The sequence below is a fragment of the Gobio gobio genome, assembly GCF_949357685.1.
Source record: "Gobio gobio genome assembly, chromosome: 6".
Taxonomy (NCBI): Eukaryota; Metazoa; Chordata; class Actinopteri; order Cypriniformes; family Gobionidae; genus Gobio; species Gobio gobio.
Window position 1 is genome coordinate 58,379,925 of NC_137102.1, and position 10,218 is coordinate 58,390,142.

A 10,218-nucleotide genomic window follows, 5' to 3' on the forward strand; every position below is an offset into this window, starting at 1 on the left:
CACATTTCTTGAAACCTTCACCCATATTCTAAAAACTTTAAACACAAAACCCAGTCTTTAAACTACATTCACAAAACCCCTGACTCTTCTGGCAAAATCAAACACTTGCCTCAAAACCTTTTTGATCGGTGCTCAAAATCAAACAATACTTTCAAAACATAAACACAGCCAGTCAATATATAAACACTCATTAGCATTCATTAGACACGACATCAAAAAATTGAGAACACAGCGTCTAGGGCATGTAGTTACAGAGAATTTTTTTTATTGCATATAGAAAGTAATTTAGCCATAAATAAAAGTAAATCATTCACAACTCAGTACAGCAAATATATTGCATACTGTAAGTACTGTAAGTAATACAGTATTGCATTTCTGTATTTTCAGCATAAAAATAAAGTAAGGCCAAAGAACAAAGACAACTCTAAATGAAAGCGTATTACAGTTTTTCTCGATTGCTAAGACACATTTCTTGAAAGCTGCTCTCCTTTTCTCTAAACTGTGAACACAAAACCACATTTTCAAGCTACATTCACAAAACCTCAGACTCTTCTTTCAAAACCAAACTTTCACCTCAAAACAGTTCAATCTGTGCTCAAAACTGAACTATGTGGTCAAATCGTGCCCCGCGTCAATCAAAATTAAAAACACTACGTAGAAAAATAGAAAACCCAATGCTCAGGACATGAAGCTGGAGAAATAAATGTTTATTGTTCACTGTAGGCTAAATGCATGTTGCAAAACAAAAAAAAACCTGTTCATTTAGCACTTGTACAAAAAGACAAAACAGAAATCTTATGCGTTTGCCACTTGTGTACAGTAAGTAAATAAAGTACAAAAATATACATGGAATACTTGGCCTACGAACAGTTAGACCAACCCTCCAATACAATACTACAGTATATGGTACAGTGATGTACTGAAACATATATTTACTTACAGTATACTGTGGTACAGTATATAGTATGTCATACAATAATTGCTGTCAACATTTACATACTGTACTATAATGTCAAAAAAAGGTAATTACCTGTTCTCTTCTCTAAATCTTCGGATTATGGTGGACACAGTGAATCTACTGATGTTTGGTTGTACCTTTTGTCCAGCCTCCCTCATGCTCATACCATGGACAAGAACATGGTCAATCACAGTAGCTCTGATTTCATCAGGAATTACTGTTCTTTGTCTTCACTGATCACCTCGACCACCTTGACCTCCTCTCACACGAACTCTTCCTCTCAGATTTATATCCATTGTAGGGCCTCACAAACCAGTGCTCTCTGAACTGGCTTACTGTATGTTCCCTCACATCATTAGCCACAAGTGTGATCAATTTTGAGTTGTTGTGTTCAAGTGGTGACATCTGTGCTTTCATTGTGTTTGACTTTTGTCACCTGTGCTCACCATTTTGCAGCACGGGTGCATCACAATGAAAATGTGTTGGCAAGTTGTGTCTAAACAGGTGAAAAGTGCTTATGGTTTTGCCAAAAGAGTGATTGATTCAATCAGTGGGTTCAGGCAACTGAGCATTTGGTTCAGACAATAGGGTTTAGTGTTTAAGCAATTGAGAAAAACTGTAATAAAAATAAACTGTAAAGCGATATGCAGAAAGCTGTGGGGCTAAATACCAAGAAAATATCACTTCTAATAAGTTGACAAAATATATTTAATTAAAATTTTAAAACAATTTAAAACATGTTTACAGTTTTTTCTTTTAAAGGGATAGTTCACCCAAAAACGAGATGTTTATGTTTATCTGCTTACCCCCAGGGCATCCCAGATGTAGGTGTCTTTGTTTCTTCAGTAGAACACAAATTAAAAAAAAAAAGATTTTTAACTCCAACCGCTGCAGTGTGATAGTCGTATAATGATGTCAATGGAGATATTTTAGAGTATGAGAGTAAAAACATACGAATCCTCATTAAACCCTGCGGCTCGTGGTGACACATTGATGTCTTAAGACACGAAACGATCGGTTTCTGCGAGAAACCCAACAGTATTTATGTTATTTTTTTATCTCTTATCAGACGAATGTCATCTAGTTTTCCCAGGGCCATAACTTCCGTCGAATAAGGTCAAAATACCAGCGCGATCAAAGATATATATACGTAGATGCCTCAAGCGACCGATCCGCGCAGGCACTAATGAGGAATCTCTGTATATATATATGATCGCGCCGGTATTTTGCATGTTTTTTGACCTTATTCGCCGGAGGTGATGGCGCGGGGACGGCTGATGCAGAGCCATAGAAAAAAATGAAATACATTTTTAAATATGGATATTTTTCTTACACAAACGCATCGATTCGCTTCAGAAGGCCTTTATTAACCCCCAGAGCTGTGTGGAGCAGTTATTTGATGGACAGATCTATTTTTTATGGACTTCAAAAACAAAACAGAGCAACTATTACTGCTGTTATAATGCTTGGATTAGCCTGAACATTTTTAATGCAACTCAGATTTTATTAGTCTGAAAGAAGAATGTCATATACACGATGACTTGAGGGTGAGTAAATCAAGGGCTAATTTTCATTTTTGGGTGAACTATCCCTTTAATACAATCGCTAGGGCACATTTCTCAATACTCATCACTTTTTCAAAACTCTTCACTCGGTGATGCAACATCAGTTGTGGATCATTTATCATTGCTTTGGCTCAAAATGCGTTCAATGTTGTTAGTGTGTTTTAGGTCTGTGTTTTATGATTGACAAAGTGTTCCTTTGAATCCTCAGAATCCTTTGTGGTAGTTTTAGTGCATTTCGAACATGAAATAAACTGCTGTGCCAAGCTGAAATTTGGTTAGAAGAACTGTGTTAAACGTTTTGAAGTAAGCGAGCTTGAGAAATGTGTCCTAGTGATTGTGCTTTCATTTTCCCAGGTAAACCCCAGCGTCTTCTCTAGTTTTGATGAGAAGTTGGACTGATTCTTTGACATGGTGTTCTCAGTATTGGCAGTCTGTGAGCTCTTTTGGCCTGTACTTCACCTGTGACCCTGGCTTTAAGGGCTTCCTGTATTGGCATGTAAATGACCTGTGGGGTTGTGTAAGCTAACTAACCCACACTAGAGCAGAGGTGGACAGTAACTAAGTACATTTACTTGAGTACTGTACTTAAGTACACTTTTTGAGTATCTGTACTTTACTGAAGTATTATTTTTAGGGAAACTTTTACTTTAACTTCACTACATTTGAAAGACAAATATCGTACTTTTTACTCCACTACATTTCTATCAACGTCCTTAAAGTCAAAAGTCATTTCTGTAGCAGCTTTGCAAGTCAGTGGATGATTTTTTCTCTTCTTTAAACTTTTTTTTTTTGTGTGCAAAATGTAAATGTCTTGGAGAAAGAGAAGCATAGACGTAGGCATGAATCTGAAAAAGCCTGATGAAAGAGCTCAGTTCAGTCTGTTTTTTTGTGTGTGCCTCTCAGATGCCAGAGCACGAGTACTGAATAGAGCTTTCTTTAGCCTTTTTTCGCACTTAAACAGACCAATACACAAAAAATGTCAATGTTCATTTTGGAACGTATTCATGTAAACAAAGTTGATTATGTCTTAAGTGAACATAAACAGTTGGGGTAATATCAGATGTGTATCAGTGTGTAGGATTTGTGCATTCTGCCTTAAAGTGACAGCAGCTTTGTAAAAAGCTTTGTAACTTTTAAGTATGTAAATTAGTTCAAGGTGGTCGTATGCTAGCATGTCGGATGGAGCATCACTGACTGGCTTAAACCACCATGGCATAGCGTGCATTGATACAACAATAATAAAATAATGCATTGACATAAAAAAGGAAATTTACTTTTGATACTTAAGTACTTTTAAAAGCAAGTACTTCTGTACTTTTACTTAAGTAAAAATTGTTTTTAACAACTTTCACTTGTAACAGAGTAATATTTGACCAGTAGTACTTTTACTTTCACTCGAGTAATGGAGTTGTGTACTTTGTCCACCTCTGCACTAGAGTAAATACACACAGAACTTCATTGAGTCAAGTGAGTGATGAGAAGAAATTGTGAAACAAACAAACATGCGTAGTGTTTCACCATCCAACAGGGGACTAAAGTCAATATAAGGAAATCACTGTTCACTGTATAAAGTGGTGACCTGCAATAGTTTCCTTAAAGAGCAATTTCTGCTTGATTTAAAACATACAACATCAGTTATTGCCATAAAAAATACATGACATGTATAATGATTTTGGAGGTTGTGTGTTGTTTGTTGAGTTGAAAATCTTCGGTTGGTTCAACATCTAAAGTGTCAATGTTAAAAGACATTCAGTTCACATAATTAAAGTGAACCAACTGAAATTTTTTTTCAATGCAGCAGGTCAACATGAGTTTTGATATTACATATCATGGAAAAAGACTATACTGCCAGTTAACTTTGTGTTTATAACACACACATCTCCATTGCTATGGAGGTCTCCTGTTGGGTAGACATCAGTCAGAGTTGCAGGTCCCCTCTTGGCATGTTTTAAAAATAAAAATAAATGCATATTTGAAGTTATATTATGAAAAAAGACCGTAAAATAAATTTTTGTATGTAATTTTTGTTTCCTCGTGATGACCAGAAACACTGCCCCTCCTTGTCAGTGTAGAGCGATAGTCCCCAGTTAGTAATATAGACGTGTGTGTGTGTGTGTGTGTGTGTGTGTGTGTGTGCACATAGAGGGGTAAAATAAGCATGCAAGACACATATCCATCATATCTGAACACACATACTGTACAGCGGTGGAGTTGCTCACACGCCATAGGGCAGTCAACAGTGAGACAGTGTGATTTTAGATGAGCCTGCTTAGGAAAGAAAAGTCAAGAAATAATTATAGGACGCTCATTCAAAGTTATCAGGTCTTTAATAATGCTCTCAAAACATTAGCACAAAATGGACACTATAAATATCAACATTAGAATTCCTTGGAGCATTTTTGATAGAGACTGACCACTGCAGACCGGGAACACCCCACAAGAGCTGCAGTTTTGGAGATGCTCTGACCCGTCACAATCTGGCCCAAACTCACTCAAATCCTTACGCTTGCCCATTTTTCCTGCTTCTAACACAACAACTCTGAGGACGAAATGTTCACTTGCTGCCTAATATATCCCACCCACTAACAGGTGATGAAGAGATCATCAGTGTTATTCACTTCATAATGTTATGCCTGATCGCTGTATGTTTTAAAACTACAGAGCATTAAATATCATATTACCAAGACATTATTGGCAGATATAGAGTGACGACTGATCACAATCTACATCTTACATTTTGGACATCAGCATCTGCACCAAATTGTATATTTTTGCTCAGTTTGAGCCTCTTAGTTCTTTTCCCCTCAATATTCTCACATTATTATACTGTGTGTGTGTGTGTGTGTGTGTGTGTGTGTGTGTGTGTGTGTGTGTGTGTGTGTGTGTGTGTGTGTGTGTGTGTACGTGGGCATGTTTTTTTTTGTGAAATATCAGGACACAAATGTGTATAATGACATGGGTATGACACAGGGAGAGGGTGAAATATGAGGACGTTCCCCATGTCCTCACTTTTCAAAATACTTATAAATCACAGAATGAGGTTTTTTCACAGAAAGTAAACTGTGCAGTTTCCTGTGATGGGTAGGTTTAGGGGCAGTGTGTGTGTGTGTGTGTGTGTGTGTGTGTGTGTGTGTGTGTGTGTGTGTGTGTGTGTGTGTGTGTGTGTGTGTGTGTGTGTGTGTGTGTGATGGGTAGGTTTAGGGGCAGTGTGTGTGTGTGTGTGTGTGTGTGGGTAGGTTTAGGGGCAGGGGCAGTGTGTGTGTGTGTGTGTGTGTGTGTGTGTGTGTGTGTGTGTGTGTGTGTGTGTGTGTGTGTGTGTGTGTGTGTGTGTGTGTGTGTGTGTGTGTGTGTGTGTGTGTGATGGGTAGGTTTAGGGGCAGGGGCAGTGTGTGTGTGTGTGTGTGTGGGCATGTTTTTGTGAAATATCAGGACACAAATGTGTATAATGACATGGGTAATACAAAAAGAGGGTGAAATATGAGGACGTTCCCCATGTCCTCACTTTTCAAAATGCTTATAAATCACACAGAACAAGTTTTTTTTCACAGAAACTGAACTGCACAGTCTCCTGTGAGGGCTAGGTTTAGGGGCAGTGTGTGTGTGTGTGTGTGTGTGTGTGTGTGTGTGAGGGCTAGGTTTAGGGGCAGGGGCAGTGTAAGGGGATAGAAAATACGGTTTGTACGGTATAAAAACCATTACGCCTATGGAATGTCCTCACATTTCACAAAAACAAACATGTGTGTGTGTGTGTGTGTGTGTGTGTGTGTGTGTGTGTGTGTGTGTGTGATGGGTAGGTTTAGGGGCAGGGGCAGGGGCAGTGTGTGTGTGTGTGTGTGTGTGATGGGTAGGTTTAGGGGTAGGGGCAGTGTGTGTGTGTGTGTGTGTGTGTGATGGGTAGGTTTAGGGGCAGGGGCAGTGTGTGTGTGTCTGTGTGTGTGTGTGTGTGTGTGTGTGTGTGTGTGTGATGGGTAGGTTTAGGGGCAGGGGCAGTGTGTGTGTGTGTGTGTGTGTGTGTGTGTGTGTGTGTGTGTGTGTGTGTGTGTGTGTGTGTGTGTGTGTGTGATGGGTAGGTTTAGGGGTAGGGGCAGTGTGTGTGTGTGTGTGTGTGTGTGTGTGTGTAATGGGTAGGTTTAGGGGCAGGGGCTGTGTGTGAGTGTGTGTGAGTGAGTGTGTGTGTGTGTGTGTGTGTGTGTGTGTGTGTGTGTGTGTGTGTGTGTGTGTGTGTGTGTGTGTGTGTGTGTGTGTGTGTGTGTGTGTGTGTGTGTGTGTGTGTGTGTGTGTGTGTGTGTGTGTGTGTGTGATGGGTAGGTTTAGGGGTAGGGGCAGTGTGTGTGTGTGTGTGTGTGTGTGTGTGTGTGTGTGTGTGTGTGTGTGTGTGTATGTGTGTGTGTGTGATGGGTAGGTTTAGGGGCAGGGGCAGTGTGTGTGTGTGTGTGTGTGTGTGATGGGTAGGTTTAGGGGTAGGGGCAGTGTGTGTGTGTGTGTGTGTGTGTGTGTGTGTGTGTGTGTGTGTGTGTGTGTGTGTGTGTGTGTGTGTGTGTGTGATGGGTAGGTTTAGGGGCAGGGGCAGTGTAAGGGGATAGAAAATACAGTTTTTACGGTATAAAAACCATTACGCCCATGGAATGACCAGCCAGCGGTCCCCACAATGTAAATGGAGTAATAAACATACTAAATTATGTTTTTTTGAAAATGTAAAAATGCTGAATGTCTCCTGTGATGGGCAGGTTTAGGGGCAGGGGCAGTGTGTGTGTGTGTGTGTGTGTGTGTGTGTGTGTGATGGGCAGGTTTAGGGGCAGGGGCAGTGTGTGTGTGTGTGTGTGTGTGATGGGCAGGTTTAGGGGCAGGGGCAGTGTGTGTGTGTGTGTGTGTGTGATGGGCAGGTTTAGGGGCAGGGGCAGTGTAGGGGGATAGAATGTACAGTATGTACGGTACAGTGTGTTTTTATGTTTTTTATAGTGTGTGAGTGTGTGTGTGTGTGTGTGTGTGTGTATGTGTACGTGCGTGTGTGTGAGAGAGTGCATGTGTGTATGTGTGTGTGTCGGGGGTGGGTGTATGGGTAGCCTCTTAATGTTTTTTCCCCTTAATATCTACACAGTATTATACCACATGAGCCATAAAAGCCTGATGTTTCAAATATCATACTCAACAAAATACGCATATACACTGTATAGTACATTTTTATGAACAATCAGCTTGGATGTTTAAGTAATTTCAACATAAAATACATTAAACTGACTTAAAAAAAATGAGTTGAATCTTGTATAATTTATAAAACAAGTTGAAAATTGCTTAACTTGTTAACATGTGTTGTCATAACCGTTCCATTAGAAGAAGAAAACGTTTTTTTTGACTATTATTTCACATGTCAGGCTTTACAGGGTTAACTAGTTGCAACTTGAGCACATGTCATCTGATTTTGACTGCCACACTTTCACTAAACGTGCAAGAAGGTTCGCACTGACGCAAGGGGATATTTTGCGTCTAATTATAGTGCAAAGAGTGTTTGGAAGATGCAGCACGGCTCATAAATCATCACAGGCTCTTTTCCCAAACCTGCTTCAATGCTAGTCACCATAAAATCAACCTCGCACTCACAATTAATGAACTCCTGCCATCTTTTCAATGCAATACACAGATGCATATATATTGGGTGAAACTGCCTGTTCATCTAGACCTGTCAATCACAGTAAAATCATAAATAGCTGCTTTCTTCTTTACATCCCATTCAGTTCAGGGGGAAACTTCTCGTGTTCTCTCCATCTATTATAGAATGTGTAGCATTATATGTGACCCTGGACCCCAAAACAGTCATAAGGGTAAATTTTTGTTATTTACTGAATAAATAAGCTTCCCATTGATGTATGGTTTGTTAGGGCAGGACAATATTTGGCCGAGATATGACTATTAGAATCTTAATTTTTTTTATGAAAGTTATTAAAGTTGTCCAAATGAAGTCCTTAGCAATGCATATTACTACTAATAATACATGTTTGATATATTTACAGTAGGAAATTTACAAGATATCTTCATGGAACATGATCTTTACTTCATATCCGAATGAATTTACTGAATAAATAAGCTTTGATGTTTGGTTTGTTAGGACAGAATACACTCAAAAAAATGCTGGGTTAAAAATAACCCAAGTTGGGTTGAAAATTGACTTTGTTTTAGGCAAACATTTAACCCAATCGCTGGGTTAAAACAACCCAATTGCTGGGTTAGTCCATTTTCAACCCAGCATTTTTTAGAGTGTAGTATTTGGCAGATATATGACTATTTAAAAAATCTATTTTTTTTATTAAAGTTATTAAAGTTGTCTAAATGAAGTCCTTAGCAATGCATATTACTACTAATAATACATGTTTGATATATTTACAGTAGGAAATTTACAAGATATCTTCATGGAACATGATCTTTACTTCATATCCGAGTGATTTTTGGCATAATAGAAATATGGATAATTTTGACCCATACAATGTATTGTTGGCTATTGCCACAAATATACCCGTGAGACGCATGACTGGTTTTGTGCTCCGTATATTAACATGAAATTATGTATAATTCTTTTTCCAATCAATATTTGTTCTGATTATATAAAAAATGCAGATAAAATCAACAAAATTTGCAATAATATTTTATTGCATCCTAAGCCAAGAACTAGAAAAAATGCCCAATTGTGTTTTGTGGCAGGACAGATCATTTAAAGCTACACTGTGTGATATTTTCCGCCATCTAGCGGTGAAAAGGTATATGACCATCCAGTGAATATTAGTTTCTGTTCCTCTCAATTCCGATTTCGTTTTAACTCCTACGGTGGCCGATTTAGTCCAAGATTAACTTTCAGTTCGACCTCGTCCAGATTCGACACGGTGCCATCGAGTGTTAAAACGCGAAAGGCGAAGCTTGAATTCACAGGTATGTCCCTCTTTGGCTAATGTACTTTCAAGATGGAGGAGCAACATGGCGACCGGCATTCAAACCCCTTACCCGTATGTATTTTCAATGGCATATTATAAACTTACGAGAATACTTTATTACTCGAAAGAAGTAAATATACATTAATGAGCACATATATTTTTGAAAGAACTAAGTGTTTTTAGCTAAGAATAAACGTTACACAGTGTAGCTTTAAAGCACAAAACCCAGAGTAACCTCTGATTTCTCACATAAACCAGCTGTTTGCTATTTATAAACGCCGTTTTTATGATCAGACATTTGAAGAATGATTTGCATGTCTGTTCTTAGTAGACGCTCAGAGTTCATGGGGCTGACGAAACCAGGACAGAACAGCAATAACTCACAGCATGAGTCTGGAAACAAGTGAAGAGGTTAGAAAGAAGAGACAAAGAGAGGCTTTGAACAATGCTCTGTCCTCTGATGGATGTCTTGTGTCTCTGTCCGTCCTGTTGGTGATTGGTCAGATGAAGGGGTGTTGGTGTGACCCACAGTACACTCTTAAAAACAAAGGGTCCTTATTGGCATTTATGAAGAAAGAAGGTTCTTTAAATTATTGACATGTTCTTAAAGGTTACTTTAAAATTAAAATTAGCCCATGATTTACTCACCCTCACCCATTCATTAGATTTATTGACTACCTACTGATGATGTTTGTGTTGTTGATTTCCCACTAAAATGATGTCACTTCCTACTAGAGGATGGTTTCATTAACCCCTTAACTGCCACCATCCCGCT